This window comes from Phyllostomus hastatus, unplaced genomic scaffold (genome assembly GCF_019186645.2).
Source record: "Phyllostomus hastatus isolate PE091 unplaced genomic scaffold, TTU_PhHast_1.1 phas_scaffold_28, whole genome shotgun sequence".
NCBI classification, from domain to species: Eukaryota; Metazoa; Chordata; class Mammalia; order Chiroptera; family Phyllostomidae; genus Phyllostomus; species Phyllostomus hastatus.
The window spans coordinates 22,072,881-22,089,922 of NW_025334022.1; the positions used below are offsets into that span (position 1 = coordinate 22,072,881).

The following is a 17,042-nucleotide window of genomic DNA, read 5'->3' on the forward strand; positions in this document are numbered from 1 at the left end:
TTTCTTACTAAATACATACCTCTCTACTTCAGAAAGAGACACAGAGTTTTTCTTTATTTTCTAATAGTATATCTTCTATTTATTGAGCATGTTCTGTAGGCCAGGCACCGTTCTAGGTACTGTATTATTTCATCTAACCTGTACAACAACCCAATAAGGTATGTACTATTGCTATCTCCAAGTTACAAATGAGGATATTGAGGCCCAGAGTGGTAGAGTAATTGTTCAGAATTGTAGAGAAAATGGTATAACAGCCTTAAATCAATGTGAGAGGTTGCATAATGAGTCTCCTTACCTACAGTCATACTTGGTAGAATCAGCCAGTAAGTAGTGTGCTGATGAATATTTTAATCACTGATCTCCAGGAAAAAAAAAAAAAAGAAAGGGCCCTCAACTCCAGGAATGCCAGACAGAGTAAGCACAATCTACCCTATCTCTCCTACTTAATGCAGCTACAAAACCTGGCCAGATTCACGGAACAGCTATTTGAAGATGCTTAAAAGTAAATAGGACTTCTGGCCAAGATGGAGGTGTAGGTAGACACACTGTACCTCCTCGCACAACCAAGATAGGGACAACAACAATTTAGAAACAGAATAACAACCAGAACTGATAGAAAATTGAAGTGTATGGAAGTCGGATAACCAAGGAATTAAAATAGACACATTCATCTAGACAGGTAGGAGGGGTGAAGTTGGGCGGCTGGGCGGGGAGGGGTCACCGCACGAAGAGCAGTGGGACCAGGCATGTGAGGCATACTGGGCATGCAAGACTGCAGTGGGTGGACCCTGGGCTCACTGGCAGACCCAGCAAGGCAGCGTTTGTGAAGCGAGGCACTGCACACAACCCAGGGTCCCAGCACTGAGAAACAGAGCCTCGGGGCACTGATTGGAAACACCTGTGGGGGTTGAAGCACAGAGAGAGACTCCCAACCTCACAGGAGAGTTTGTTGGAGAGACCCACAGGGTCCTAGAATGTACACAAGCCCACCCACATGGGAATTAGCACCAGAGAGGCCCAGTTTGCTTGTGGAAGGGACTGAAATCCGACAGAGGAGCAAGCACCATTGTTCGCTCTCGGACCCCGCTCCCACATACAGCATCACAACCCAGTGACTGGGTCGCCCCACCCTGGTGAACATCTAAGTCTCCACTCCTCATACCTAACAGGTGCGAGAAGACCAAAAAAAAATGGCGCAAACAGAAGAACAGATCAAAGCTCTAGAAATAATACAACTAAGCAACCAAGAGATAGCCAACCTATCAGATGCACAGTTCAAAGCACTGGTGATCAGGATGCTCACAGAACTGATTGAATCTAGTCACAAATTAGATGAAAACATGAAGGCTACGCTAAGTGACCTGAAGGAAAATGCACAGGGAACCAATTGTGATGGGAAGGAAACTGGGGCTCAAATCAATGGAGTTGACCAGAAGGAAGAAAGAAACAACCAAACAGAAAAGAATGAAGAAACAAGAATTCAATAAAATGAGGAGAGGCTTAGGAACCTCCAGGACATTTTTAAACATTCCAACATCCGAATTATAGGGGTACCAGAAGGGGAAGAGGAAAAGCAACAGATTGAGCACATATTTGAACAAATAATAAAGGAGAACTTCCCCAATCTGGCAAAGGAAATAGACTTCCAGGAAATCCAGGAAGCTCAGAGAGTCCCAAAGAAGTTGGACCCAAGAAGAAACACACCAAGGCACATCATAATCACATTACCCAAGATTAAAATGAAGGAGAGAATCCTAGAAGCATCAAGAGATAAGGAGACAGTCACCTACAAAGGAGTTCCCATAAGACCGTCAGCTGATTTCTCAAAAGAGACCTTACAGGCAAGAAGGGGCTGGAAAGAAGTATTCCAAGTCATGAAAGGCAAGGACCTATATCCCAGACTACTCTAACCAGCAAAGCTTTCATTTAGAATGGAAGGGCAGATAAAGTGCTTCTCAGATAAGGACAAGTTAAAGGAGTTCATCATCACCAAGCCCTTATTTTATAAAATGTTAAAGGGACTTATCTAAGAAAAAGAAGATAAAAAACATGTATAGTAAAAGGACAGCAAACTCACAATTATTAACAATCACACCTAAAGCAAAACCAAAACAAACTAAGCAAACAACTAGAACAGGAACAGAATCACAGAAATGGAGAACACATGGAGGGTTATCAACAGGGAAGTGGGAAGAGGAGAGAGGGGAAAAGGTATGGAGAATAAGGAGCATAGATGGTAGACAGAAAATAGACAGGGGGAGGGCAAGAATAGAATGGGAAATGTAGAAGCTAAAAAACTTATGACACATGGACATGAACTAAAGGGGGGAATGTGGGTGGGAGAGGGTGTGCAGGGTAGAGGGGAATGAAGAGGGGTAATGGGACAACTGTAATAGCATAATCAATAAAATACATTTTTAAAAAGAAAAAAAAAGTAAATAGTAGCAGGCAGATTGAGGAAGAAAACCAGAATCCAAAGTATCACCCAGCTGATGGTGAGTTTACCATTTTTCCCCCTGTGGCATACCCCAGCTTAAACACAACATAGCCTGAAACCCAATACTGGGCATCAATGTAAACAGAGAAGGCTCCAGGAGAAACTCTCTAGTCCTGCCTCAAGGACCTGAAAGAGGAACATTTAATGGTCTAAGAGCTTTTCCTTTATCTCTGTCCATTCTCTCATGGCCAAGACCCCAAGCAACTCAATGACCATGGTGGCAGAGAAGCTTGCATGGGCCAAAACTTCCTTTTTGATCAGTAGAGCTATGGCCCATATGGACAAATCCCCACTGCTGTTTTGTTGTTATGTTCTTCTGTCCTCCCACTGCTTGGCCCTGGAAGTGGGCAGAGGTGCAGAGAGGAAGAGGCTCAGGAAAGTGATCCCATAAGATGGTTTATAGACCTCTGGACTCATCCCTAAGCTGTGCATGTGTGGATCTGATCCTAATCACCCTGAACCCAATGACCATGCCAAAAACTTTGAGAACTGAACCACAAGAGATATTGTTGTACAGGTCCCTACACTGACCACCAATTGGAATACAGTTGGGACAGATCCAAATAATAATATGAAGGGTTTGAAAATACTGCAGATAGAACTGAAATTGGAACTACAGCCCAAAAAGATGGGCTGATAATTGCAACCCAAATCTAACCATATTGATTGCATGCTAATATATTAACATCTTTCATAGGACTTAAACAATACCCAGAGTCTTATAATATAATAGTCAAAATATCCAGAATGCATTCCCAAAAATACTTGATATACAAAGAACCAGGAAAATCTCAATTCACATGACAAGAGACAGTCAACAGATGCCAGTGTTAAAATGATACTATGCTGTTGTAATTATCTGACTATAACATTAAAACAGCTATTATAATATGCTCCTGCAACCAATCATGAAATTCTTGAAACAACTGTAAAAATGGGAAGTCTCAAAAAAAGAAATAGAAGAGCTAAATGTAGAGTTTAGAATTGAAACCCACAATAACCAAAATTAAAAACTTACTCTATGGAATCAATAGCATGTTGGACATGACAAAGGAAAGAGCGAATAAATTAAAGATATTATCCATACAAATTACTGAGTCTGAACAAGAGAAAGAAAATATTGAAAAAATAAACATCCTTGATTTGTGGTGTTTGCTGAGCTCCATAGTGAGAAAATACTACCATGCTGGCCAATGTCAAGTACCTACTGGACATCACTGAATTCAGAGTTGGGGAGAGATGCTCTTACCCACAAATATCTCCCAACCCCCAAGGAAAAACCTGTAATACTAGAGTCTCAGCCTTCTGACCACACATACACTGAAGCTATTGATTTCTCTTTTAGGCACTCCCAGGCCAATCTAAACTGTCCCTGTTGTTCTCCTCAACCTGATTTTAGATGGATAAGCATGTGCAGAGAGCATACAGTGTGATTGCCAGAGGCCAGTCCCTCCTGCTCTACTCTTTACAGGAGGCTCCTTTGTGAGAGACAGCATTTCCTCACAAGGGAAATGAGCTGAATGAACCCGGCTAAAACCAAGAATGTTTCTCAAACTAGCAGCCTGATAGCTAACACAGATAAAATGTGAAAAACATAACCTAAATGAGCAATACACCCTATACAGAGCAGCAAGACTGAGCTTAGACTTGATCCTTGGGTTCCATCTGCAGTGTCATTACATTCTTGAGCTTTTCTCCAAAAACTGCTGGAGCATTCTGAATACAACCCCAAGTTAGGATTATGCAGCACTCTCAAGAAAGGCTGGAAAGCAAGGCAGGCTGCAAGTTTCAAGGACAGGGATCCCACTCTGCATAAGAGTTGGTTATTTGGCAACTTAGAATAAGGACAGTTCTGGGATTCTTACACAGATTATGAATTCTGAGATTCTGGGTTCCACTGCATCCAGGATCAAAGATCAAAAGTTCTTGAAACAGCTTATGAGTAATAGATCCCCACAGCCACAAATATCCCAGAAAGGCTCTCTCTAACCTAACCACCTTAACTGTACACATTAACATGCAAAGTTCCAAAGAGAACAAACACTTTCTCAAGGTCATGTCATAACTAATGAGTTAGAACAAACAAAGAGGTCTCCTGATTCCCAGTCCCGTGCTTTTTTCCTGACATCATACTTCCTTTTACATTTCCTTCCCTGAACAAGATTTATCTGGTCAGTGGTTACAGGGATTTAAAAAAGTCCTTGTGTGAGTTAGAGGAGAATTAAAAAAACAAAAAATAAAAAACCCAGATGGGCTGACCACAGCTGACTGATAGCATCAAGGAGGAGTTCAAGCTTGTTGTTGTTTAAGCCAGAGAATGGAAACTTGTTATGAACTGGGGAATCTGGACAGTCCCCTATAAGAAATTAGCAGGAACAATGATTTGAGAAGTGCTCAGGGTGCAGCTGCAATGTTATTACAGAGCTGTTGGAAAAGCTCAGTGCCCAAGGTGGTGAACATATCCTGGGTGCTCCCTACCACCACCCCTCCTCTGCAGCATACACTGCCAAGTCTGACCAATTGTTTGACAAGGCAGCTGTGTGCGTGCCTGTTAATTACATTGTGGGGCATCAAAGTGCAGTGTCAGGCAGCTGCCTAGAATATCAAATGGCTGCTCATAGAACAGAGTGGCTATAAGTGCTCTCTTTAGAGAGGTCGTACAACAGCTGACTTCCCCTCCTCCAGCCCCCACCAATGCAGTCCCCTTTAAAGTCCTATTATGAAGGCTGCAATGATATATTTTCACAGCATTAGATTAGAATCCATAATGGAACCAGTGTTGCTGATCTTTCTGAAGTGCCTGGATGGGATGAATGCAAATGTTATCTTACATTTCTACATCTTCTAACACTAGTATCCCCTTGAAACTCACATACCCTTTGAATTTATATATTTAGCCCATCTGATTAGAATTAGTTGGAAGTATTAAGATTGCTTCCAAAATAATGACAGCTAAAACTTACATGGAGCACTTTATAATAAATTCATTTACTCCTCCAAAGAACCACAGGTAGATGCTATTATTATTGCCATTTTACAGATAAGGACACTGGGACTTTGAAGTTAAATAATTTCTCCAGTATCACATAGCCAGTGTGCAGCAGAGCTAGTATTCCAACCTAGGCAACATGGCACCTCCATGCTTTCTAACCACTCTATACTGCTTCAAACAAAAATGGTTCAGGCCCATCATTCAATATCTATCCCACATCTGTAATATGCACATATGTGTTCTTTTGTTCTCCTGCCTGTCTTTGCACAATGCAATAAGCATTTTCTCAGAATCTACTAAGGAGGAAAAATTCACTTCTGAATAGATTGAACAAAGAAGGCTTCATGGAATAGGCAAGTTTTGAGTTGGATGTTGAAAAAGTCCGGAGTCAAAGCGGGTAGGGCATATTGGGCAAAGGAGTCAATGTGAGTAAATTCACACAGGTATGAAAGTTCACAGGAAATAAGTAAAGCTGTGAGGCTGGGCTTGTGTGCCTGGATCACAAAGAGATTTGGCTCCAATATGAAGGGTGGATTAACAGACTAGTGAGGATGAAGAGGAAGTGGAGGAATAAGAGGGAGAAAAGTTGAAGTGTATGAGTTTCTTTGTACATGTAAAATAAACAGAAATAAACTGATGGTCATTTATTCACAATTAGTTTTCTCCCTCCTTCTTCCACCATGCTTCTATCTGTCCATCACATTAACAACTGCTAAGCTATGCCTGATGCTTCTGCATTCACAATTCTGTGCAAGTTAAAATTCAAATGATTAAAAATTTTATTTGTGTTCCCCTAAAACCAAGATTAAACTTCTTACAGAAGTCTGATAACTAATGGAATGCTCTGGCTTACTCAAAACCCCCTGAAATGTAGCCACAATAGAGACTTTTCCACAATTATAAAGCTTACTCTTTTCTACCCTCCGACTCTTCTTTTTTTCCTTTTCAAAAAAACTGAGGTAAAATTTACATAGAGTAAAACTCACTGTGTTGTTAGTTCTGTGAGTGTTGACAAACCACCAATAAAATCAAGATACAGAGCAGATCCATCACTCTTCAAATTTCCCTCATGCCACCCTCTTTGTGGTCAAACCCTGCCCCTATCCCACAGCTCCTGGCAACTACCGATCTGTTTTCCGTCCCTATAGTTCTGCCTTTTCCAGAGTGTCACATAATGGAATCATATAGTGTGGAGTAATTTGAACCTGGCTTCTTTCACTTAGCATAAAGCACTGGAGTTTCATCCAAGCTGGTATGTGAATCAGGAGCTTTTTCATTTTTATTGCTGAGTAGTATTCCATTTTATAGATATGCTGCATTTTTTTAACCATTCACCAGTCATAAGGTATTTGGAGTGTTTCCAGTTTTCAGCAATTATGAATAAAGCAACTATTAACATTTATGTACAGGTTTTTGTGTAAACACAAGTTTTCATTTCAGTTGGCTAAGCACTTACTGACTGATAAAGGGCTTGTTCCCAAAATAGATCAAGAACCCTGAAATTGCAGGTTTGATTCCCAGTCAGGGTAAATGCCTGGGTTGCAGGCCATGACCTCCAGCAACCGCACACTGATGTTTCTCTCTCTCTCTCTCTCTCTCTCTCTCCTTCTCCCTCCCTTCCCTCTCTAGAAAAATAAATAAATAAATAAATAAATAAATAAATAAATAAATAAATAATAAATAAAAAATTTAAAAACCTGAAATCTCAATAATAGGAAAAAAAGTAACCCAAATTTTAAAAAGACAAAATATTTGAACAGACATTTCACCTAAGAAGATATACAGATGTCAAATAAGCAAATGAAAAATGCTAAATATTATATGTTGTTAAGGGAATGTAAATTAAAACCAAAATTATATACTACCATGCATCTATTAGAATATTAACATAGTTAAAAACTGACAATTCCAAGTGCTGGAGAGCATGTACACCAACAGAAACTCTCAAACATTGCTGGTAGAAATGCAAAATGCTACAGCCACTTTGGAAAACAATTTAGCAGTTTCTTATAAGTTAAACATAAACCTACCATACAATCCAGCAATCATATGCCCAGGTATTTCTCAAGTGTTTTTAAACAAATTTTTAAAATGGATTTTTTTTCTGCCTTCTTAATCAGAGTACAGTGAACATAATCTAATCATTTCTGATTACTTGAATTTACCATTATACGCACTAACGGACTCTACTGGGATCTTGTTTCCGTGTCTGCTTTCCAAACAAAAAGAAAATGTCTACTTTATGGGCTAAGTACTGGAATACATATAGAGAGGCAAGATAGTTCCTACCTTAAAGGTGGAGCTGTGCTCAAGGCTCTTGTTGCCCACATACTGTTTTCCCCTTCACTCAATGGCCACAGATGGCTGAGCTTGTCTCAGTATTTATTTCTTTTCTACTCCTCCCCTGCATTCAAACTTTTGGCTGTTATTTCTTCCGGCTCTCAGTGGACCTGGTACTAATAGTCTCTCATTTAATTTGCTGTAGTCCAGCAAGCCAGATAATGAAGTCTATTAGAATTGTGTACAAAATAAGGTTACTGATTAAAGTTAGGATCTGACAGCCTGTCCTGATGCTTCTCCTGCCATGTAAACTTCATGGTCTTTATGATAGTTCTTTTGATATCTCAAAGTCCTCCTTTTTCTTTCCTTCCTGGTTCCAGCCTTGTAGCGAGGCCAGTTTAGATTGCTGGAAGTCTAAAGTACAGATAAGGGGATGTTACCACAGTGTACACCTCTCTGGTCTAATGTGTTGAAATGTTTGCTTTATCTCCATGCTAGACAGAAGGACAAGTGGACCTTATAATCTAAGGGAACTAGATTTGCATAAATTTAATGAAGTTAAAAACAGAGCAATAAAAAAAACAAGCAAAAAGTAAGACCTTTTAGAATAAAAAAATGAGGAAAGATAAAATATATGCCAAGTTCTGCCTCCTACACTCAGAAGCCTCTATTTCTCATTGGGACTACTATATTTCAAAGAAAGTGCAATTTTTTAAAAGTATGTATATTCCATCTCCTGTCCCTCTTGAATTGAAAGTCATTCAATATAAGCATCAGCATCTCACTATACTGTGCAACTGCCCCCTTACATTTGAATGGCTTGGTAACAACACAAAGGTGCTGAATTACCACTAAAATTTAGCAGTAGCAACATTTGTTCTAAAGATGCTTTTCCCTCCTCTCCTCTCTTGTTAAAGAGTAAGATTTCAGAAAATGAAGTTAAAGAAAATTTTTACCTTTAAAACAACCTCTGCTCTTCCAAACCCACTTGGATCTTCTATTGTCTTTTTTTTAACTGGCAGCCTTTAGGCAAGGTCTGCTAGAAAAAGGAATCTAAGACTCATCTTTGCTTTGTGGCAAACACATTGTCTCAAATACATCAGCAATTTTCATTCCAAATAAGGGATGAATAAAATCACTTGCTGAATAAAATAATTTTCCATAGCACAGGAAATGAGGAGATTAGATATTCTATCAGATGGGCAACTGAACAAACAGGGCTCCAGGTGGCTAATGTCACAGGGATGAAGGCACCCAGGGGAATAAGGAGGCTTCTGGCTTTCAATGGCCTTCTCTTCATCAACATCCAACACAATGTAATTGCATTTCCACCATGATAGCAGGATTTTTCCAACCAACCCCCAGATAATAATCTATTCTAACATAATGTACTTTCTTTAGAAGGACACAATTTATTGGAATACTGAGCTATTTATTTTCTTCCTTTCCCTTAATTATCTCTCTTTAACCCTAGTCTTTTTTTAAAAAAATCCCTCTTTCTTGGGCATTTTCAGGCAGAGGTCACAAAGATAGAAAGAAATAGGCCCCTCTTATTTTTATGAAAGACTTTAAAAGGTTGAAAAATTATTTTATCAGTTTATTTTAATGAAAATTGACTGTAGCATTTTTCTTCTGAGAAACATCATTTCCAAGCTCTGCTTCTAAAGTAACTACATGCTTTTTAAAAAATCTTTGAATGACTTTGTGTCAGTAAAATGACTTATAGCATTCACCACTCATGAAAAATGGTTCATTTCTGTTATCTGCATTAGGTAGCTATCCTCTATGCAACATAAATTTCATTCAATTAAATAACACAATATTTTATGTTTAGGGAATATGGAACCATATCCCTTCCTGGGCTGAGCACTACATTGGTCAAGGTGTGCTGTCTTAAAAACCCTTAAATCATTTTAAGGAAATATTGTTAGTTCTTTTAGGTGTGGTTATGTTTTAGTAACATGATTATGTTTTTGGAATGAATTATTATATGTTAGAGATACATACTGAAATATTTATGTATGAAATGATAGGATGTCTGGGATTTCCTTCAAAATAACAGGGCAGAAATAGGGCATGAAGATAAAATAAGAGTGGCTATAAGATCCCAACTGCAAAAAATCACAACTGCTGCAGCAGGGTTATGTCTATATGAGGAGTTGTCATATTGTTCTGGTGTTTATTTTTGTATATGTTTAACATTCTCCACAGTAAAAAGTCAAAAACCTTTCAACATTCTGATACCTAGAGAAATAGAACTTCTAGTCTGCCTTTCAAACACTTCATTAAACTTTGCATTTGCAGAGTTAATTTTTAAACCTAATGCCTACCTATTCCCACTCATCCAACCCATTTACTAACCAAACTGGACAACTGAAAATTCCCTGAACATACCTAGTACATCCCCACTGCTGGATTTTAGCACAGTTCATCTCTTCTACCAAAAATATCTTGCCTTCATCACCTCTATCTCTACCTGTCAAATTCTATCCAGTCCCAACATCAAATACCACTTGTTCCATGAAGAATTCTATTACTTGACCATCAGAAATTGAATTGCTCCCCCATCATATTCCCTTTGTTTTGTCTCTTCAAGTAATTATTACCCCATTAAGTGATATATAAACTTAATTAGTAATTTTTCATAAAAATAATGATTTGGTATGGTTTTGTGTCAAATGGTATTATGTCAAAATATTATTGAATAATTACCTGACACAGAGCACTGTCATTCATTCTTAGAGCATTATATAAAAAACAGAATTTGGTTCCAAATTGAGTATATTTGCACTTAACTTTTAATTAAGAATTTGAGCCCTGACTGGTGTAGCTCAATGGGTTGGGTGTCGTCCTGCAAACCAAAAGGTCACCGGTTCAATTCCCTGGTCAGGGGACATACCTGGGTGCCTGGGTTGTAGACCAGGTCCCCAGGTCAGGGGTGTGCAAGAGGCAAACCAACAAGGCTTCTTTCTCACATTGATGTTTCCCTCCCTCTCCTTCTCCTTTCTTTCCCTTCTCTCTAAAAATAAATAAATACCTTCTGGCAAAGATGGAGGTATAGGTAGACACACTGTGCCCCCTCACGCAACCAAAAGAAGGGCAACAACAGATTTAAAACAAAAAAACAACCAACCAAAACTGACAGAAAATTGAACTGTATGGAAGTCCAACAACCAAGGAGTTCAAAAAGAAAGATTCATTCAGACCAGTAGGGGGTGCAGAGACAGGCAGCCAGGTGGAGAGGACTTGCAGCAAGGCAGCGGCTGGAGGACTGGGGCAGGCAAGGCAGTGGCTGGCAGACCAGACAATGCAGCAACTGGTGGACAGGGTGGCCCCACATTCACATGCAGATAAACTGGAAGGAACAACTGGGGAGTAAGATAGACATCACAACCCAGGGTTCCAGAGTAGGAAAATAAAACCTCAAAGCCTCTGATTGAAAACACCTGTGGGGTTTGAGGCAGCAGCAGGAGAAACTCCCAGCCTCACAGGAGAGCTCACTGGAGAGACCCACAGGGTTCTAGAATGTACACAAATCCACCCACCCAGGAATCAGCCCAGAAGGGCCCAATTTAATTGTGGGTAGTGGGGGAAGTGACCGAAAACTTGCAGACAGTGGAGCAAATGGCACTGTTCCCTCTTGGATCATCCCCCACATACAGTGTCACAATGCAGCCCCCTAGTGAACACCTAAGGCTCTGCTCCTTACTATACAACAGGCCTACTGAGACAAAAAAAAAAATGGCCCAAATGAAAGAACAGATGAAAGCTCCAAAAAAAATAAAACTAAGTGACAAAGAGATAGCCAACCAATCAGATGCACAATTCAAAACACTGGTAATCAGGATGCTCACAGAATTGGTTGAATATGGTCACAAATTAGAGGGGAAAAAAATGAAGGCTATGAAAAGTAAAATAAAGAAAAATGTAGAGGGAACCAACAGTGAGAGGAAGGAAATGGGGACACAAATCAACAGTTTGGAGCAGAAGGAAGGAAGAAACATTCAACCACAACAGAATGAAGAAACAAGAATTTAAAAAAAAAAATGAAGAGAGGATTAGGAACCTCCAGGACATGTTTAAATGTTCCAATATCTGAAGGAGATTGGGGTGCCACATAGGGGTGCCAGAAGGAGAAGAGAAAGAGCAAGAAATTGAAAACTTACTTGAAAAATTAATGAAGGAGAACTTCCCCAATCTGGCAAAGGAAATACACTTTCAGGAAGTACAGGAAGCTCAGAGAGTCCCAAAGAAGTTGGGCTCAAGGAGGAATGCACCAAGGCACATCATAATTACATTACCCAAGATTAAAGATAAGGAGAGAATCCTAGAAGCAGCAAGAGATAAGGAGGCAGTTACCTACAAAGGAGTTCCCATTAGAATGTCGGCTGATTTCTCAAAGGAAACCTTACAGGCAAGAAGGGACTGCAAAGAAGTATTCAAAGTCATAAAAGGTAAGGGCCTACATCCAAGATTGCTCTATCCAGCAAAGCTATCATTTAGAATAGCAAGGCAGATAAAGTGCTTCCCAGATCAGGTCAAGGTAAAGGAGTTCATTATCACCCAGCCCTTATTATATGAAATGTTAAAGGGACTTATCTAAGAACAAGAAGATCAAAAATATGAACAATAAACTGACAACAAACTCACAGCTATTAACAACAGAACCTAAAAAAAAAAAAACTAAGCGAACAACTGAAACAGGAACAGTCACAGAAATAGAGATCACATGTAGGGTTATTAGTGAGCAAGTGGGAGAGGGAGAGAGGGGGAAAAGTACAGAGAATAAGTAGCAAAAATGGTAGGTAGAAAATAGACAGGGGGAGGTTAAGAATAGTACAGGAAATGTAGAAGCCAAAGAACTTATATGTACAACCCATGGACATGAACTAAAGGCGGGGGTGGGGGCGGAATGCCAGTCAGAGGGAGTGTGCAGAGCAGAATGGAATAAAGGGGGGAAATGGGACAACTGTAATAGCATAATCAATACAATATATTTTTTAAAAATAAAAATAAATAATTTTTAAGAAAGAATTTTAATGATGGTGGGGAAAGCATATTATCAATGAACATTTACTAGATGCCCATCAAAAAATGAAACTTCCCATGAACATTCATAACCATTTGTACAGTAACAGTTTCTATCACTCCAGAATTTTCAAACTAAGCCTCAAAATAGATGCAAATGAAACAAACTCAGATAAGCACAAAAACATTCATATTTTAAGAGTAAGCACATTTGGATCTCACCGCCTACTCTACCCTCCAACACTTCAGCTTCCTCAGTGAGTACTGTGGCCACCGGAGAAGCATCCATATTGGAGCAGGACCTGGATGGTCAGAGGAGTCCATCAGCCCAAGCAGCCATGGAGTCACCTAGCCCCCAGACTGACTGGCAGAGTGGAGAAACCACCTCGAAAATAGAAAAGCAGCATTATTTACAATAGCCAAGATATGGAAGCAACCTAGTTATATAGCAATAGATAAATGAATAAAGAATATATGGCATCCGGTCAAGATGGAGGCTTAAGTAAACACGCTTCACCTTCTCACACAACCACAGAAAGAATTACAGCTAGATCTCAAAACAAATAACATCCAGAACCATCAGAAAATTGTGCTGTATGGAAGTACAACAACCAAGGATTTAAAGAAGCTACATTCATCCAGAAGGGTACCTTTGCTAAAATAGGCCACACTACTAACAAAGGGCTCTATCATTAGATAGAGCTGTCAAAACAGCTCTATCTAATACACAGAAACAAACACAGGGAGGCTGCCAAATTGAGGAGACAAAGAAATATGGTCCAAATGAAAGAACAGAAATCCCAGAAAAAGAACTAAATGAAACGGAGATAGCCAGCCTATCAGATCCAGAGTTCAAAACACTGGTGATAAGGATGCTCAGAGAACTCACTGAGTGTGGCAAATGCAGAAGGGAAGAAATAAATGCTATACTAGTGAAATAAAGAAAATTCTGGGACTTCTGGCCAAGATGGAGGCATAGGTAGACACAATGTGCCTCCTCCCACAAGCAAAATAAGGACAACAACAATTTAGAAATAAAATAACAACTAGAATTGATAGAGAATTTAACTGTATGGAAGTTGGATAACCAAGGAGTTAAAATAGACACATTCATCCAGACAGGTGGGAGGGGTGGAGTCAGGCCTCCCGGCGGAGAGGGGTCATAGCAAAAAAAAGTGGTGGCACCAGGCATGCAAGGCAGCAGCTGACAAACCTTGGGTTCATGAGACAGCAGCAGGTGGACCCTGGGCGTGCAGGCGGCAGCTGGCAGACCCCGGGCATGGGGTAGCAGTGGGCAGACCCAGCAAGGCAGCGATTGTGAAGCGGGACACCACACACAAGGTGGCTGGCTGACAAGGTGGTCCCACATTTGCGTGCAGATAAACCAGGCAAAACTGGGGAACGAGACACACCACACAACACAGGGTCCAAGCTCAGGGAAATAAAGCCTCAAAACACTAACTGAAAACACCTGTGGGGGTTGAGGTGCTGAGAGAGACTCCCAGCCTCACAGGAGAGTTCCTTGGAGAGAACCACAGGGTCCTAGAATGTGCACAAGCCCACCCACACGGGAATCAGCACCAGAAAGGCCCAGTTTGCTTGGGGGAAGCAGCAGAAGGGACTGAAATCTGACAGAGAGAGGAGCAAGTGCCCTTGTTCCCTCAGCGACCCCGCCCCCACATACAGAATCACAACCCAGTGACTGGGTTGCCCCGCCCTGCTGAACACCTAAGGCTCCGCCCCTCATATGTAACAGATGTGACAAATCAAAAAAAAAAAAATGGCCCAAACAGAAGAACAGATCAAAGCCTCAGAGCAAATACAACTAAGTGACCAAGAGATAGCCAACCTATCAGATGCACAGTTCAAAACACTGGTGATCAGGATGCCCATAGAATCGGTTGAATTTGGTTGCAAATTAAATGAAAAAATGAAGGCTACACTAAGTGAAATGAAGGAAAATGCATAGGGAAACAACTGTGATGGGAAGAAAACTGGGGCTCACATCAATGGAGTGGACCAGAAGGAAGAAACAACCAAACAGAAAAGAATGAAGAAACAAGAATTCCATAAAATGAGGAGAGGCTTAGGAACCTCCAGGACATTTTTAAACATTCCAACATCCGAATTATAGGGGTACCAGAAGGGGAAAAGGAAAAACACCAAGTGGAAAAGTTATTTGAACAAATAGTAAAGGAGAACTTCCCCAATCTGGCAAAGGAAACAGACTTCCAAGAAATCCAGGAAGCTCAGAGAGTCCCAAAGAAGTTGGACCCAAGGAGGAACACACCAAGGCACATCATAATTACATTACCCAAGATTAAAATGAAGGAGAGAATCCTAGAAGCATCAAGAGATAAGGAGACAGTCACCTACAAAGGAGTTTTCATAAGACTGTCAGCTGATTTCTCAAAAGAGACCTTACAGGCAAGAAGGGGCTGGAAAAAAGTATTCCAAGTCATGAAAGGCAAGGACCTATATCCCAGACTACTCTATCCAGCAAAGCTTTCATTTAGAATGGAAGGGCAGATAAAGTGCTTCTCAGATAAGGACAAGTTAAAGGAGTTCATCATCACCAAGCACTTATTTTATAAAATGTTAAAGGGACTTATCTAAGAAAAAGAAGATAAAAAACATGTATAGTAAAATGACAGCAAACTCACAATTATGAACAACCACACCTAAAACAAACACAAACTAAGCAAACAACTAGAACAGGAACAGAACCGCAGAAATGGAAATCACCTGGAGGGTTAGCAACAGGGGAGTGGGAGAAGTAGAGAGGAGGAAAAGGTATGGAGAATAAGTAGCATAGATGGTAAATAGAAAATAGACAGGGGGAAGGCAAGAATAGAATGGGAAATATAGAAGCTAAAGAACTTAGGACTCATGGACATGAACTAAAAGGGGGAATGTAGGTGGGAGAGGGTATGCAGGGTGGAGGGGAATTAAAGGGGGGAAATGAAACAACTGTAATAGCACAATCAATAAAATATCTTTTTTAAAAAAAGAAAAATCCACAGGAAACCAGCCGTGGAGGGGGTGAGCCTGGGATTCAAATCAATGATTTGGAACATAAGGAAGAAACAAATATTCAACTAGAATACCATGAAGAAAAAAGAATTCTTAAAAAGAGGATAGTGCCCTGGTTGGTGTTGCCCAGTGGATTGAGAGCCAGCCTACAAGCCAAAGAGTTGCCTGTTTGGTTCCCAGTCAGGGCACATGCTTGGATTGTAGGCTGGGTCCCTGCTCGGGGGCCTGTGAGGGGCAACTAATCAATGGACCTCTCACACATCGATGTTTCTTTCCCTCTTTTTCTCCCTCCTTTCCCCTTTCTCTAAAAATAGATAAATAAAATCTTGTAAAAAAAGCGGATAGTAAAAGAAGTCTCTGGGAAATCTTCAAATGTATCAACATCTGAATCATAGGGATGTCAGAAGAAGAGGAAGAATAACAAATTGAAAACTTACTTGAAAAAATAATGAAAGAAAGCTTCCTTAATTTGATGAAGGAAATAGACATACAAGTCCAGGAAGCACAGAGTCTCAAACAAGTCTGATGCAAAGAGGACAACACCAAGACACATAATGAAAATTCCAAAGGTTAAAGATAAAGAGGGAATCTTAAAACCAGCAAAAGAAAATCAGATAGTTACCTACAAAGGAGTTCCCATGTGACTATGAACTAATTTCTCAAAAGAAACTTTTCAGGGAAGAAGGGTCAGGCAAGAAGTATTCAAAGTGATGAAAGCAAGGACCTACAACCTAGATTACTCTATCCAGAAAATCTATCATTTAGAATAGAAGGGCAGATAAAGTGCTTGCTTCACAAAGAAGGTAAAGCTAAAGGAGTTCATCATCATCAAGCCATTATTACATGAAACGTTAAAGGGACTTATTTAAGAAAAAGATCAAAACTATGAACATTACAATAGCAATAAATTCACAACTATCAACAACTGAATCTAAATAAACAAACTAAGCAAACAACCAGAAGAGGAACAGAATCATAGGTATGGAGATCACATGGAGGGTTATTAGCTGAGAGAGGGAAGGGAGACAATGGAGGAAAAGGTACAGGGATTAAGAAGCATAATTGGTACAAAATAAACAGGGGGATGTCAAGAATTGTATAGGAAATGGAGAATACAGGAACAAGTATAAAGGACACATGGACAAAAACTAGGGGGGGTGGAAATGGGAGGGAGGTGGGGAGGGCTGGGGGTCAGCTGGGATGGGAATAAAA

General features: G+C 40.1%; 1 protein-coding gene and 1 pseudogene across 1 annotated transcript in view; one reads left to right on the plus strand and one right to left on the minus strand.

Moving 5' to 3' along the window:
* The window catches only part of KLHL13 (kelch like family member 13), a 383,509-nt gene extending 375,428 nt beyond the window's left edge, over positions 1-8,081 (minus strand). The window contains exon 1 of the mRNA XM_045817707.1: positions 7,779-8,081. The gene's annotated coding sequence lies outside the window, so the exon portion shown is untranslated. The remainder of the gene's footprint in view (positions 1-7,778) is intronic.
* The window catches only part of LOC123805076, a 152,636-nt pseudogene that overhangs the window by 115,574 nt on the left and 20,020 nt on the right, over positions 1-17,042 (plus strand).